Source organism: Schistocerca nitens, chromosome 3 (genome assembly GCF_023898315.1).
Source record: "Schistocerca nitens isolate TAMUIC-IGC-003100 chromosome 3, iqSchNite1.1, whole genome shotgun sequence".
In the NCBI taxonomy this organism is placed as follows: Eukaryota; Metazoa; Arthropoda; class Insecta; order Orthoptera; family Acrididae; genus Schistocerca; species Schistocerca nitens.
Genome location: NC_064616.1, coordinates 840,148,211 through 840,165,361, shown reverse-complemented (window position 1 = coordinate 840,165,361; position 17,151 = coordinate 840,148,211). Strand labels below are relative to the sequence as shown.

Genomic DNA, 17,151 nt, shown 5'->3' with positions numbered 1-17,151 from the left:
TGCACTTACTACTTTTCAGTTCCTTACCGTTAAAAACAATAAAAAAAATTAAAAAATTTAAAAAAGATTAAAAATAAATAAATGAATAAAAAAAGCGGTCTAAGGCGCCAGATTTAAGCTCTGGTTCTAAAAAAAAGAAAAAAAGTGGTCAGCGTGACAGACTGTCAATCCGAAGGTCCCGGGTTCGATTCCCGGCTGGGTCGGAGATTTTCTCCGCTCAGGGACTGGGTGTTGTGTTGTCCTAATAATCATCATTTCATCCCCACCGACACGCAGGTCGCCGAAGTGGCGTCAACTCGAAAGACCTGCACCAGGCGAACGGTCTACCTGACGGGAGGCCCTAGCCACACGACATTTCATTTCATTTCATTTTGATTGATGCTTTTTATGCAGTTTTTGGCCTCAGGAGAATTAAAAACCCATGTGATCGATGCTTTTTATGCGGATTTTGGACTCAGGGTAATTAAAAATCAATGTGATTGTTCCTATTAATGCTTTTTTTCGCCTCAGGACAATTAAAAACCAACGTTAGTGATGCTTTTTAGGCGGTTTTTGGCCTCAGGACAATTAAAAACCGATTTTTCCCATCCGATGTGATATGACCTTGCCGTGGTGGATGGGCTTACTACAGTATCACTCCTGTACACCCATGCACACTGGGTAGTTCAGTTTGTTTAACGTCAGTTGCAATTTGACGTCATTCTGACCAGTGGTGTTATTTCTACAGCGGTTCGAAAGTTTCATTATAATCACTCTGTATAAAACAAAACGAGGTCCTTGTTCTCTATACGAAAACCAAAACATGTAGCTATCAAGAAATGTAAACCAAGTATCGTTAAATAATGAGCTATCGTTAAATAATGTGCACTCTATTATACAGGAGGGAACAGACAGTTACGTTATTTAGCATGGGCGTTGGTGGTTATGCTGGTTACACCACTTAATAAATTGTGTTAGGAAACATGCGGTTTGTTAAACAACGAACGCGTACAGGTATCATATGAAATGCGGAAAACATACGAGGCCTGCTGTCTCACAGTTTACTAAACTATTTGCACACACGTCAAAAAGCTCACTATCGTCTACATTGTACCACAATCATCCTAAATACAGCCGAACATGCTACATGCTGCAGAAAAGGCAGTTTAGAGTTTCTCGAATATCGTTATCCCGGCGCTTAATCGGCTGTGCTTCACTTTGGCGTTAACGGTAAATTCGTTCTGGAACAAGGATCGGAGGGGGAGCCGGCGCCTACGAGCGGCAGCACACATCCGGTCGCTGCAATTATTTTCTTCTGTACGGAGGAAGCGGAATTAGCTGAAGGGACGTAATCTAGAGCGCGACTTTTTTCTCTTGACGGGAGCAATTTGTCCCGTCGGCGGACGTCGCTGCCAGGGGAGATACGGCTGTCCGCCAGACGTGGCTCCATGTGTCGCCGCAGCCGCGCGCCTAAAAACTGCCAGCAGGCCTGCAGCTGCCGATCAAACCGAACACCACAGACATCGCTAAAATATTAAATATTCGAATAATAACCTCCGCACGAGACCTTACAGGCGAGTGCGATTAATCGCGGACATTCAGACACTTATAATAAATCTCATCTCTTACTCCGAGGTAATATCAGTACTTTTCTTACTACAGGCAAAGAAGATTATAAAAAATGGTTCAAATGGCTCTGAGCACTATGGGACTCAACTGCTGTGGTCATAAGTCCCCTAGAACTTAGAACTACTTAAACATAACTAACCTAAGGACAGCACACAACACCCAGCCATCACGAGGCAGAGAAAATCCCTGACCCCGCCGGGAATCGAACCCGGGAACCCGGGCGTGGGAAGCGAGAACGCTACCGCACGACAACGAGATGCGGGCAAAGAAGATTATAACTTACTATTTTCGTCAAATATGACAACATACTGACCAACAGTGAATCGGACTAGTTACTGAGTATTGGTATCTCTGCTCTTCCAGGATTCAACGAATCGTCTCAGCAATCGAGAGAGATAGTGCCACGGTTACGACACTGAACGGCACTCTGGCTAAAATGGTTTCAAAGATTGGTGGAAGTAAAGTGCATACAACCTGCAATAGGACCATGCCTGTCGTTTACAAAACAACCTTCATGTTTAGCTCAGCTTACCCCTCACTTTTTAATCTGACTGAATAAGATGTAGAGGAATAAACAAATGAAACCAGTGTTTAGTTTCGACGTTCCCTGTTATTAATTTGGTGGCATGGTGAAGATAACTTCTATATGTGTTTTCGAACACATCTTTCAACTGAAGTGTTATATTTTCCATAACTTTTTAGCACAGCGCTACCGTCTTTCAATGCAATATGCGCTTTGCCTGAAGTTAACATGTAAGTGGTAAACTGATTAAAATAAAAACAGCAGGACATTAACTGTTTTCTTTTTTCGCTTATAAGTACCAAATTTTGGTCGTTTATAGCTTAACAGCCTTCCGAAAGCTTCTCAATTAGATCTCTTAGGTCTTTACCTACCCCACAGTTTAAGGCTGAAACCGAAAACAGTGTCATTCCTGTCGAGTCTTCATATCACTGAAAGATGAAGGCTAGGTTGATGGCAGATTGAAATATTTTGTTGTCCGACCTGTATGCAGACTAATCTACTTACTGCTTGCGATACATGTTTAAAAAAAAAAAAAAAAAATTCTTTATTATCAAACCATTATAATTATACAAATTTAACCCACTACCTTAATACATTAGTGGGTCTTAACAGTGATACATTTGTTAAAAATTTTTTGCAGCATTAATATAGTTATTAGTGAGTGAGCTACAGTTAAACATTAGTAACAATGGGCTTCTAATATCTACTTATATTATTTATGCCTAATTCCTATTACTAATCTGATTTGTATATGTATACTGCAGCGTCACATGTGTGCCAGTGAAGATATAAACCTACTTTTACTTGCCCTGCTCTTCGAGCTAACCCCGAAGAGCATGCCCCTGGCACTGGGCGGGCCTCGATGTTAATTCGCTGCAGTCCCTAAACTAAAGTAATTTCCTATAACTACATGTTTATAAAACAAGCCCCTCAGCACGCGTTTTTACTATATATTCTCTACGGGTATTGTATACGACGATAATTCTGCCATTGCTTCAACTGCGGATCGCTCAGTCCTAAATGCTGATAAAATAATGTACGTTACAGAGGATCTGGCAGTATCCGATTGTAAGATCAGCGGCAACGATCTGGACCACATAGCATCGTTTAAGTATTTAGGGCTAATACCAAGAGGCAATATTGAATATGGCGAACGCGTAACATCAGTTGTACAGGAGGTGCATGGGAGACTTAGATTTGCTGGAATGGTTCTGGAAAAGTGTGGTGCACCTGTAAAGGAAAATGCATAGAAGACGATGGTACTACAGGTTATAAACAGAGTACTGTTAGAGCGAATACATTCCTTATCTAGTACGGATGACAGTAGGAATTTAATGAACACAGTGACGCACTGGTAGGACCGTAACAAGTCGGCGTTATCGCAACGAAAGTGTAACAGAGATGTTCGAGGAACTTAATGGAAATATCTGGGTGATATACGCCGTTCTCGTGAATCACTGTTAGTTTAATTTGGAGAACTAGTATTCGAGGGGAATTTTGCGGTAACTCTGCTGGCAGTATCGTGTATTTTGCGTAGTGACCATAAGATTAAAATAACGAAGAGTGGAGGGATTACAGTTGCATAAAGACAGTCAGTTTCCGCCCGTTCAGCACTCTGGTGGAACCGGACAGAATTTCACTTGGTACGCTATACCCACTGCCAATCACAATACAGTGGCTTGCTCTACAGAATGTAAGGACGAGCTAGATAAAGTATCATAACGTATTAACCACTCGGCGGAATTATGTGAAAGTGCGATGCATGTTGCCAGAGGTTTTCCAGTCGTGCACAGGAAGTAGGGAAGTTGGTCGTCTCATGGCATGAGGTCACCGTGTCTATCGCGCCAAATGGAGCCCGTAAGACGGACAGTTGCACGAACGGGAAACGATAGTGTGTGTCAATCAGACAGCAGTACGCTGCACTTTGGGGGTGTTACTCATTACAAAATGCCCCAGAGACAACATTTGGATGATTTAACACGGGAAACAATCTTCGGGAAACTGGTATAGGGATGAAGTGTAGTGAGTGTAGCCGAGGAGTTTGGTATTGCTCACAGCATTGTCTCATAATCATGGGAAGCGTTCCGAACCACAAGCACAGCTGCCCGAATGAGATGAGTTGCTCGTCCACGGTTAACTACAGCAGCAAGATGAGCGTTATGTTGTGTAACAGGTAAGAAAGGACATACGTCAAGCAATAGATACAGCTGCAACCATATTTACCAGGAATGCAAGACTCCTAGTCCGCAGCTCGTGGTCGTGCTGTAGCGTTCTCGCTTCCCGCGCCCGAGTTCCCGGGTTCGATTCCCGGCGGGGTCAGGGATTTTCTCTGCCTCGTGATGACTGGGTGTTGTGTGATGTCCTAAGGTTAGTTAGGTTTAAGTAGTTCTAAGTTCTAGGGGACTGATGACCTCAGTTGTTAAATCCCATAGTGCTTAGAGCCATTTTTGTATTGCAGCACGTCCACATGAAACAACGGCTATCTAGCAATTGTCAACGGCTCTGGTGGAGGAACAGAATGGCTTACGACAAGGACTCCTTACCTACAACTTCGCCAGCATGGTAGCGCGTTGAACTCCTGTCCATGGTCATCGTACTCCCTATTAACAAAAGTGTACCGCCTCTTGTAATGCCCATGGTACCATCATAAATCGCGGTTACTTCAGCGTAATTACTGTATTTGAACAAAAGTGTAATTTCTGTTAGTCTCATAGCGTCTTTGTTTTAGTTACGTTGTGTACTACACTGTAGCAGTTCTTTCTATGTATGGTTCAAGTTTCAAAGAGCTCTGTCACTTGACAGAGACGCATCACTCGAAATTTACTTTCGTCCTTAACGTTTGCACACCAGCATATTCTGTTTGCGTGTCAAGGCAAAACTCTTTTAGGAATTTGGATACGGTTTTCAGTAATAAATAGTTGATGGTTACCAGCCCGGTTTTTGTATCTCTGTGTGTAGGATAATATCTGGAATAAGACTAGGGATTATGATACGGTATTCACTAATATATAGGCAGATTGAAGAGTAAGGTTTGGTAAATATGATTTATATTATTAAAATGATGACTATTTAAGATGCGTATTGTAATCCGTTCCATATTTCACTGGCGTTTGCAGTGTCATCTCGTGGTAATGGTAGGAGGTACGAGCTGGTGAGCTAAAGAGGAAGCAGTATCTGGTGGAAAACAAGTGAAGAAAACGGCTGCCGCAACTACAAAGAGCAGCAAAGTTTGACCAGGATGTACACATACCTGTTGCTATACGTACTCTGAAGACCCAAAGAAACTGGTACACCTGCCTAGTATCATGTAGAGCCCCAGCGAGCGCGCACAAGTGCCGCAACACGACGTGGCATGGACTCGACTAATGTCTGAAGTAGTGCTGTAGAGAATTGACACCATGGATCCTGCAGGACCGTTCATAAATCCGTAAAAGTACGAGGGGTAGGAGATCTCTTCTGAACAGCACGTTGCAAGGCATCCCAGACAGGCTCAATAATGTTCATGTCCGGGGAATTCCAGCTGCACACGCCCCACACCATTAAAGAGCCTCCGCCAGCTTGAACAGTCCCCTGCTGACATGCAAGGTCATGGATTCATTACGTTGTCTCCATACTCGCACATGTCGATCCGCTAGATACAATTTGAAACGAGACTCGCCCGACCAGGCAACATATTTCCCGTCATCAACAGTCCAATGTCGGTGTTGACGGGCCCAGGCGAGGCGTAAAGCTTTGTGCCGTGCAGTCATCAAGGGTACACGAGTGGGCCTACGGCTCCGGAAGCCCATATCGGTGATGTTTCGTTGAATGGTCCACATACTGACATTTGTAAATGACCCAGCATTGAAATCTACAGCAAGGGCTGCACTTCTGTCACGTAGAACGATTCTCTTCAGTTGTCGTTCGCCGCTTTGTTACAGAATCTTCTTCCGGCCGCAGTGATGTCAGAGATTTGATGTTTTATCGGATTCCTGAAATTCATGGTAGAATAGTGAAATGATCGTAAGGTAAAAGCCCCACTTCATCACTACCACGGATATGTTGTGTCCCATCACTCGTGCGCTGACTATAACACCACGTCCAAACTCACTTAAATCTTAATAACATGCCATTATAGCAGCAGTAATCGATTTAACAACTGTGCCAAACACTTGTTCTCTTATATAGGCGTTGGCGACCGCAACGCCGTATACTGCCTGTTTACGTATCTCTCTATTTGACTATGCATGCCTATGTCAGTTCCTTTGGCGCTTCAGTGTAAATTAAGATCCCCGGTTCATTTTCTGCCTATATGAGAATGGTAGTCTCAGGAACTATTGAAGGGACTTTGATACGGTTTTTGTTTGAAAGGTTTGTATATATAATTGTGCCTATAGTTTATTGCCGCTATGGAAGACAAGTAGTCCGGCCGTAGGTACTTAAAAGGACACATCACCAACTTGACCCCACATTTTCAAGAGAGAGAGAGAGAGAGAGAGAGAGAGAGATAGAGAAAAAGAAAAGAAAACTCAGTTGCAAGATATCACCCCAAAAATCTATCCCGCGTGACAGTCTGAGCCGTAATTCTCATAGTACCGCAGTTATGACCTTCTGAAAGTACAGCTGTTTAACATACGCGCGCACCTGTTTGACACTCGCTCCACCTCACTGCAGCTGCCTAATGCCCGAGCGCGATGTTCTGTTCAGTGGAATGAGTCAGAGGTTTGTAAAACACTCTTTTGACGTTGGTAACATGCTTTGTTCATTTTCTCAAAGTGCGCGGTTTCTAACCTGCAACTGTGCCAGGGATCTCTTTCCTTTGATCATGTTTGCGTTGCGATTCACAAATGGAGCGTAAATTAATGAAACGAATGAGTGTGTAGTTAAAGAAGTAACCTACCGCTTTTTAATTATTAACATCGCTGTTGTGCGTTATTTTCTTTGAATTTCAGTGGTGGCACTGTTAAAGCGATTTACATTTGCAGGATTACGTTCCTCAACGTGACTGGCATGGTTAAATTGTAAATGTAAAATCATTAGTTTCATTGTATAGTAGTTCGTCAGTTGTTTACGTTTATTCATTTTGGTCTTGAGGCATGTATATAAATGCACAACATCAGTACAAGAATATTGTTAAAATAACATTGAACATACATGTGCGTGAGGTTGGCGTATTACATATCCATATTACTATTTTTCGAGTAGAATAACATTTTTTCTCCAACAAGACTTCAAAACACGTTGGGCAAATGTGCCCCCCCCTCCACCCTTTCTTTTCCCACGCATTCAACAATCCGCGAATAGTGGGGCTCTGGTTGTTAGTCTGCTCCGGCATTAGGCGGCTGCTGTGGGGCGGAACGAGCGGCAAACAAGCGGTGTGCCCGGAAGTTTAAAGTCCTGTACTTTCACAAGGTCATAACTGCTTATTGTCAGAATTATAGCCCAAATTTTCGCGCGGGCTCGCTTCCTGGAGGTGGTATCTTGTAAGTGCGGTTTTTTTCCCTTAAAATATAACAAGTTGGTGATATGCACATCTAATTCGATTTACACTCCTGGAAATTGAAATAAGAACACCGTGAATTCATTGTCCCAGGAAGGGGAAACTTTATTTACACATTCCTGGGGTCAGATACATCACATGATCACACTGACAGAACCACAGGCACATAGACACAGGCAACAGAGCATGCACAATGTCGGCACTAGTACAGTGTATATCCAACTTTCGCAGCAATGCAGGCTGCTATTCTCCCATGGAGACGATCGTAGAGATGCTGGATGTAGTCCTGTGGAACGGCTTGCCATCCCATTTCCACCTGGCGCCTCAGTTGGACCAGCGTTCGTGCTGGACGTGCAGACCGCGTGAGACGACGCTTCATCCAGTCCCAAACATGCTCAATGGGGGACAGATCCGGAGATCTTGCTGGCCAGGGTAGTTGACTTACACCTTCTAGAGCACGTTGGGTGGCACGGGATACATGCGGACGTGCATTGTCCTGTTGGAACAGCAAGTTCCCTTGCCGGTCTAGGAATGGTAGAACGATGGGTTCGATGACGGTTTGGATGTACCGTGCACTATTCAGTGTCCCCTCGACGATCACCAGTGGTGTACGGCCAGTGTAGGAGATCGCTCCCCACACCCTGTGTGCCTCGGTCGTATGCAGTCCTGATTGTGGCGCTCACCTGCACGGCGCCAAACACGCATACGACCATCATTGGCACCAAGGCAGAAGCGACTCTCATCGCTGAAGACGACACGTCTCCATTCGTCCCTCCATTCACGCCTGTCGCGACACCACTGGAGGCTGGCTGCACGATGTTGGGGCGTGAGCGGAAGACGGCCTAACGGTGTGCGGGACCGTAGCCCAGCTTCATGGAGACGGTTGCGAATGGTCCTCGCCGATACCCCAGGAGCAACAGTGTCCCTAATTTGCTGGGAAGTGGCGGTGCGGTCCCCTACGGCACTGCGTAGGATCCTACGGTCTTGGCGTGCATCCGTGCGTCGCTGCGGTCCGGTCCCAGGTCGACGGGCGCGTGCACCTTCCGCCGACCACTGGCGACAACATCGATGTACTGTGGAGACCTCACGCCCCACGTGTTGAGCAATTCGGCGGTACGTCCACCCGGCCTCCCGCATGCCCACTATACGCCCTCGCTCAAAGTCCGTCAACTGCACATACGGTTCACGTCCACGCTGTTGCGGCATGCTACCAGTGTAAAAGACTGCGATGGAGCTCCGTATGCCACGGCAAACTGGCTGACACTGACGGCGGCGGTGCACAAATGCTGTGCAGCTAGCGCCATTCGACGGCCAACACCGCGGTTCCTGGTGTGTCCGCTGTGCCGTGCGTGTGATCATTGCTTGTACAGCCCTCTCGCAGTGTCCGGAGCAAGTATGGTGGGTCTGACACACCGGTGTCAAAGTGTTCTTTTTTTCATTTCCAGGAGTGTATATAACTACAAGGATACCTCATGAGCGTTTATACCAAAGCATTCCAGTTCGTTGCACTCCGTTTCATTTATTTACCACTACTGATGTACGGAAAATGTTCACAGATACACGTTCTCTTTTCTTTTCGTTTCTTTTAACAACATTCGTTTCACTCACGTGTTGTTCTATTTTTTCTCTAAACATTTCATGTACACTGACCAATACTGAATGATCTGATATGATCTTTTTACGCATTGTCAGAGCTACTTTGGTGACTTCCTGCCCTACAACGGTTAAATCTGCTTACGCTGAAGCACCAGGGATAGTTAAAGAGTAATAAAAAGTAAGTAATGACATTAAATTTTCACCCTGTATCACATCTGCTTCGTGCTGAGCTTTTAAGATCTCCTGCAAGTTTCAGAAAGCCAATGGCCTTGCCGCAGTGGTAACACCGGTTCCCGTCAGAGCACCGAAGTTAAGCGCAGTCGGGCTGGGCTAGCACTTGGGTGGGTGACCATTCGATCTGCCGAGCGCTGTTGGCAAGCGGGGTGCACTCAGCCCTTGTGAGGCAAACTGAGGAGCTACTTGACTGAGAAGTAGCGGCTCCGGTCTCGTAAACTGACATACTGCCGGGAGAGCGGTGTGCTGACCACATGCTCCTCCCTATCTGCATCCAGTGACGCCTGTAGCCTGAGGATTACACGGCGGCCGGTCGGTACCGTTTGGCCTTCATGGCCTATTTGGGAGGAGTTTAGTTTTAGTTTTTTCAAGTTTCTGAAATCTGGGTTCCCAAAAACCTTCTACCTCATTCAATTACATTCGTTCCGTCAGCTTTTGTTTAAACAGTATTCTGTTCGGAAATTCACAGGGATATGATACGCCAAAAACAACTTTCGTTAGGCCTCTGCAGAGTCCTGCTTGCTCTACGGAGGTCATGTGAAGACGCGGATAAGATACGGGAAGGGGTTAGGAACGTCTGCCGACATTCTAATTGCCGCAACCATTCGGAAAGATTAGATTCGGAGCCGTCTTGGAGTTGGAGGCTGCGAAACGAACAGTAAGCGAACGAGAAGCGGCTGGGACAGTTGCACAATGGCGCGCGGCAGCCGCTGGCGTGAAAGCTCCGGCGAGTGGCGCGGCGGCGAACAAAGCGCTTTTTCCGGCTAGCAGTGCACACGTGCGATCCAAGATGGTGCCCGCCATTCCACCATTAGGCCAGCAGCGCACAACCGCGTGCACCAGATCGATTGTGACGTCACACGCCGCAGCCAGCCCCGCAAACAAAACAAGCGACCGCCCGCGATTTCTGCCGCTGCTTCCGAATAATAGCCAACACCTCCCGCCCCCCAATTACCGCCCCCACCCCGTCCTCACTAACGACGCTGCACCTCGTTCGTCCACTGCGACGTATTCGTGTGGCACCCTACAATTGTCGTCGGTTAAAACGCGTTTATTTCGAACTGTCGCGTAGAAATAATTGCCGGTGAATGAATTTTTTTTCTTTATTACCTTTTCTTTTTAATTGTGGAACACTGAGTAAACAGCAAGCGAGTGAATTTTTTGCACACACGTTTCAGTGATGTAAGGAAACTTAGACACCTATTTTTTCATCAAAAAGTGGGAAACCGTTTAAAGTCAGAAGAAAATGAAAATATATTAATATAGGAGGCACCAAATGTTGAAACTAGAATCTTCTGGATACATCACCCTACCAATCGGAACAAATTTTCCACAAAACCCATTAGCAAGTGTGGGGGGGGGGGGAAGGGGGTGTGCTATATGCCCACGTAAAAAAATAAAAAAAAAATTGTTAATTGGTGTTGACTAATTTTAACAACATACGTTATACAGGGGCACTGTTCTCTATGTATCGTCAAAAACCTGACAGCCGGCCGCGGTGGTCTAGCGGTTCTAGGCGCGCGGTTCGGAACCGCGGCTGGTCCCGGCGGAGGTTCGAGTCCTCCCTCGGGCATGGGTGTGTGTGTGTGTGTCCTTAGGATAATTTAGGTTTAGTAGTGTGTAAGCTTAGGGACTGATGAAATGGCTCTGAGCACTATGGGACTCAACTGCTGTGGCCATAAGTCCCCTAGAACTTAGAACTATTTAAACCTAACTAACCTAAGGACAGCACACAACACCCAGCCATCACGAGGCAGAGAAAATCCCTGACCCCGCCGGGAATCGAACCCGGGAACCCGGGCGTGGGAAGCGAGAACGCTACCGCACGACCACGAGATGCGGGCAGGGACTGATGACCTTAGCAGTTAAGTCCGGTAAGATTTCACACACATTTGAACATTTTATTGTGAAGATACAGACGCTGTATTAACATAGGAATTGTAGCCAACAATGACGTATAATTTTTACGTTCGCGCTGTTAATATCTTCGTGAAATTGACCCTGCCCAAACAACGGCGTGGTGGTTGTAACTGACGTCTAGATGAACGTGGGGCTCTCTTCGTCATCTTCGATTCCGTCAAACAGTCCGAAATCTGTGCCCGGCAGGGACACCTGACCCCTCCCACGCAATCTACACGTTTTACCGAAATCTTCAAACTATGTGCTTGTTCTGCCGTAGAATGAGAACGTCAGTGACCGACGGAGGACACACGACAATGCTCACAGTGTCAGAACAAGTTATTCACATCCAATAGTGGCCGATGCCGAAGTTTAGCGCGCGTTACTGTTAGCGTTTTGCAACGGTCGCCGCCGCAACAGATTCAGCGTGGAGGATGATTTATGGTCATTACACCACATCTGTTTCTGATGTCGCTGGCTGTCCACTGCTGTTGTTAATTCACATAGGAGACGTCTGTTTCGTGAACCCGAGATGCTCGGCTTCCAGCTGGATGACGATCGTACGTACGCACCCAAACGAGCGCTCCTCTCTGAAGCAGATCGTAGTCGACGGACGTTCGGAGTTGTCGTCCATGGATCTCCTTCTGTAGGCTGTGACCTTTGCCGGTGCCATTCTATACGAATTAAGAAACATGTTTCACGCCTTATCCATCGCGTAGGCGGTTACCACCACGCGCATTTGTCCACTAAATATGTTTCCAAGCGTTCTGGCTTTTCGTTTGATTGCTAGTATACCTGTACAGGGCCGCCCGATGTGGCCGAGCGGTTCTAGGGGCTTCAGTCTGGAACTACACGACCGCTACGGTCGCAGGTTCGAATCCTGCCAAGGGCATGAATGTGTGCGGTGTCCTTAGGTTAGTTAAGTTTTAAGTTCTAGGGGACTGATGACCTCAGATGTTAAGTCCCATAGTGCTCAGAGCCATCTGAACCATACCTGTACAGGAGTCTGATACTGAACATAGTCTCTGTCGCAGAAGGTCTGAGGGACCAGGCAAATAAATTGTGGGCTACCATTTGTAGCTAATTATAGGAAGCCGTCCAGTTGACAATAACTTGAATCTTCTTTCCGTTGTTGTGTAGTGCATGGTAACTAGGAAGGGGTAGTATGATGGTTCACCCACAACCGCTATTCACACATTCTGATAGAATGCTCCAGCAAAATCCGAAAGTTTTCTGTCCCATGAATATTTGGTAGGCCAAGAATTTAACGTTTGTGTTAATTACCGGGTTCCGCCGGTCTGCTCGTGTACTCAGTTGAGGTCTTCTGTTTGTCTGTCCATATACGTAAAGAAGACGTAGAGCCGCGAAAGTTGTTTACCAAGATGTTACTGTGTTACAGATGAAGTACATCGAAGTTTGCATCTGGCGTTTATATTCGCTCGAACTGTTCCGTGCACATAGTTGCGTGAAAGTCCGCAGTAGTCAAAACCGTCGTTTTGCACGCTGGGATCAACTACATTCGACTTCCCTCACGCTCGTTCGAGCGTCACATGCTCGAATGACCCGACCGTCATCTCTGGGAAAAGGGGAAAATCCACTTCTCCTATTTTCATGTTGTGAAAGTACTTAAAGGTATATTAGACTACGCCGCATCATTTTATCAACTTATTTTTCCATCAAAAGCTTTACTTTCCTTTTGAACGAAAAGAAAACTGTTAATTTTCAGTTCACGTGATTTCTTAGATCCAAAACGTTTCTCATTCGATTTTGAAAATTAGGCTGTTAAAAAAATTTTATTTTTTCACGTGTAGTAGTGAGAAATCTTCGCTTCTTGATAAATCAATTACCTTTTCATAATTCGTAACAGTCATTGTGAAATGACGCTATATGTCTGGTAAATGCGGGATACTAAATGGTGTCAATGCTGCGATCGAAAGCCGACGGACTTCGAGTGGATTTAGCCTAGTGTCTAGCACTGGAAGAGAAACGAATCACTAGCGATCAGTGTAGGCCTAGTATCGGATCCTCGTGTAATTTTAATCGTGCAAGTGCAGAAAGCTCCAAATATACACACATTTTTCCCTCAGCAAGGACCAATTGCACTGGACAATCATCCGTCATTGTATTACAATAGCACACACGTTTTACCATACAAGCAGTTAATTGTTGCCTACTTCATTTGACGTTGCATCAGTAGATCCAATGAAGCTCTTCTTGCCTCTCACTTATGAAATGGATGTTTAGTCATTTCCTTGCCGCTAACTGCTAATGCATTCGATCTAGTCACCACATGTGAAGCCATAAAACTTCTCTTCTCTGTGAAGTAGGTAAGACATTAGTTCCTTCTCCAATTTTGCGGCCTCCCAAATGTCTGTAACGTCGATCGTGGCATGTTAAATATCTTAGTAGATTTCAGTGTCTACACAGCTTTATTTCTGACTGCGCGCGTCACCTACTCATATTTTATTGGTTCCATTTCTTAATTTTTCCTTGTGGGATATATCTTGGCTTTGCGCTTGGCAGTCTACAACGAAAAGGCACAAGTTAGTCACATTGAAATAGTGGTCCAAAATATGACATTAACCCAAATTTAGACCATTACTGCTAAGTAATTTTAGGTTAGTTACAAAACGACTGAAAATAGTAGTTATTAAAACTGAATTTTGTAAAGCAAAGTGAGGTGGGGGTTTTACAGAGCAGCTGACTTGGTCTGTGAGACTTGGAACACTTAAAAAATTTTGTTTGTTATCTAAAGCATTCGACGTTCTATGCAGGAATGTAAGTGTATAGCATAACTAAATCAGTGTGAGTGTTGTTCCATCAGCAGCTATGACGTCCGGCCGGCCTCCGATCAGCTCGCAACACCTCGTTTGACCACTGTCTGCCCACACAGAGCATACATACTCGAACAAGCCATGCCCGAACACGGCGCGCTGGAGCGAGTACGTGCGAGCAAAATCTCCAATTTGCAGACCTGTAGATTTCGCTAAATAACTGAAAGTTATTGTTTACTTTCCTGGATCAGTAGAAGTATAGATCTGTTTAGTGGCAGCTTACGCCTCAGTGAGATGAATAAATGCGTGCTGCCATTTTCTGGCGCTGGAAGATATGCATCGCAGACTTAAGGGAGGTAACATAGGCTCATCCCTATTGTGAGACCCTGTCTAATAGCTCGTGCGTCTCTATTCGCTGTAATCAGGAAATAGCGCTCTGCTGTGTTTCTCGCCATGTTGAGCTGAAAGCCTAAGTGTACTTGTTGACCTATCCTCTGAACCGCAGTATAACGTCAGCTGTTACGTAGTTACCTGTTCGTAGGAAACAGATGTTCTCATGATTTTATCAGCGTACGCGGAGGGCTAAATGATAAAGAAATTGGGTTCTGTCTTACTAAGCATGTGGCAAATATGTTTTAGTTCCTTCATAAGGACATGGCATTTTCGTAAGCTGCGATGTAAACAAGAATATTTAATCGTTTGGCACGAGGGGCGTTGAATAAGTAATGTAACACATTTTGCTCCTGAAAGAAGGTTGGTTTTATTCAGGAATCTAGTACACGATATTACTCCCCACTCTATCGGCTAAAAAACACTGTTATTCAACATAATCTCCGTTCAAATCGGCGGCCTTGCTCCGCCTTATTGGGAGGGCCTTTATGTCCACATAGTACCATTCTACTGGCGGACGTTGGAGCCACCGTCTTGCTTCATTTATAACCTCCCCATCATCCATGTACTGCATCCCGCAGAGTGCATCCTCCACTGGGATACATACATGGAACTCGGAAGGTGGCAAATGGAAGGGTGGATGAAGAAGGACACTACAACGAAGTTTTGTGAGCATTGTCAACAGAGACATCCAGGTGCGCAGTGAGGTATTTCATTGTGATCCGTCGATCACCTCGAAAGAGTGTGTCCGCACGTTCCTACATTGCAGGAGCAACAGCTGTGTGCGGCCGGCTGGGAGATCGGACGGGTCTGCGCGATCTTATTGCGATGATGAAAGACGCCTCGTCCAACGACTCACCGTGCTTTTGTCCTGTGCCAGGTCTCTATAGACATTTTGCAGTCGTCTGTGAATATCTACGATGCTCTGGTTTTCTCCCGAAACAACTCAATGAAAGCTCTCTGCTTGGAGGGCACCTCCGTTACAGACGTCATTTTGAAGGATACGAATAGCGCCGCCACCTATAGGGGCTGAAGCGGGAATATTTCACTGTGTCCCACAACAAATTCCACATCTTTTCGACTGAAACTGCCAAGGAAAAAATGTTTCGAATTATTCACTCCCGTAGAAATGAAGCAGGTTTCGTAAATATTTGTTTTCTAGTACTGTTAATATCCTTGAAGACTATGACAACATTCAGTGAGTTTGATGAAGCAGGAAAGGTTTGTGACAGCTATTCCAGGTATAGATGAAAAATAGCTATGGGATTCTCTACACCAAACAGTATTCGGGTAAACTGTGTTGACCGTTGTGAGATTCTGTGTTTCTGCTTATATCGGGTGAAGTATTACGGTTGGTTGATTCATGGTCGGTTTAAAATTAGCGATGTTGGAATATGTTGTTAACATTACAGTCACTACCAACTAAGTTCTAATTTTACAGTGTCTGTTAAGGCACAGGGAATGAGGCAACAAAAAAGAAATTGTGTCGCTTCATGGGACTCTGTGCTGGAAAGTCCGTAGCAGATCCTTCCCCCTGATTAAACAACGCTGAAAACCGACTGCGAATAGTATCTGATGCTTCAACCGGAAGTTCATAAATTTCAAATTCACAGTGCCCCCAATGGAAAATCGAAACGCTGTGAAGAAGTCTATACCGAAATTACTTTCTATTGCGTCCGCACTAGACGCAGTAGACACAACAGGCCATCTCAGCGTGACTGTACAGTTAGTATGCTGTCTCTCAGGAGGAACTACTTTGTGATTCCACTACAAGACTTCCAAATTGGCCATTTATCTCCAATAGCTACGGCTGCCACCACACAGATCGCTGAAATCCGGAACTATTTGGTGCATCCGCCAAATAGTCCATATGATGACATTCATACGCTAAGCACACGATTTAAGTGACTGCAAGCCAACACTCTGACAATTTCAGTTATCATTTCCAGTTCCAGCAGTTAGGAGACAGCCATTGCCCAGCAGTTGTCAGCAGCTAACGCCGCAATTCTCTACAGTTGATTGTATGTTATCTGCATTGCCGCTCCGTCTCGCCGTCAGACAATCGACGCCAGGTGTCGAACTTCATTAAAGCGATAGCCAAAGTGTGTACCAAGTGAGAGACTGGACATAATTTCTATGAACTTGAATTAAGTTAGTTCGAAAATGTCTGTGGTGTGACATTATATTAGATTCATCAGTGCCACAGCCCTCCCACAAAGCAAAAATAGAGTATATATATTATGATGTATATTCTTTTATTAAATGATTGTTACTGCACACACATGTTGCCACTAGTGATTCGGTTTTAGAGATATTGCCCCGTGAAGAGTGAATAATTAACTGTTCCAGCAGGCCACGTCAATTTATCTACATATATCTGTGGCAGAGGATTCACTGCCTGCTACGTTTATGCTGGACACCTACCTTAGGTGTACAGAAAACTTTCAGTAGTGGATTTGTTGATTGTTGTGATATGAAAAGACTGTGAAGCATTCCTACGTTAATGTAGGTGACTACGCCGTGAAACGAACTAGGCTGATTTCTACAGCTCACCAGGCGACGTTTCGTGAGTGAGTACAGCAGAGATCCTAGAAAACAGTTATCATCTAGATCTATCAGTTTTGCTTCGCAGATGGATTTAAGGAATA

The 17,151-nt window shown here is 45.2% G+C and overlaps 1 protein-coding gene and 1 pseudogene across 1 annotated transcript in view; one reads left to right on the top strand and one right to left on the bottom strand.

The window, feature by feature from the left end:
• LOC126249445 (toll-like receptor 6) overlaps positions 1-17,151 on the bottom strand; it is a 326,659-nt gene that overhangs the window by 123,944 nt on the left and 185,564 nt on the right. The window lies entirely within an intron of this gene.
• Positions 9,466-9,583, top strand: LOC126250241 (5S ribosomal RNA; annotated as a pseudogene).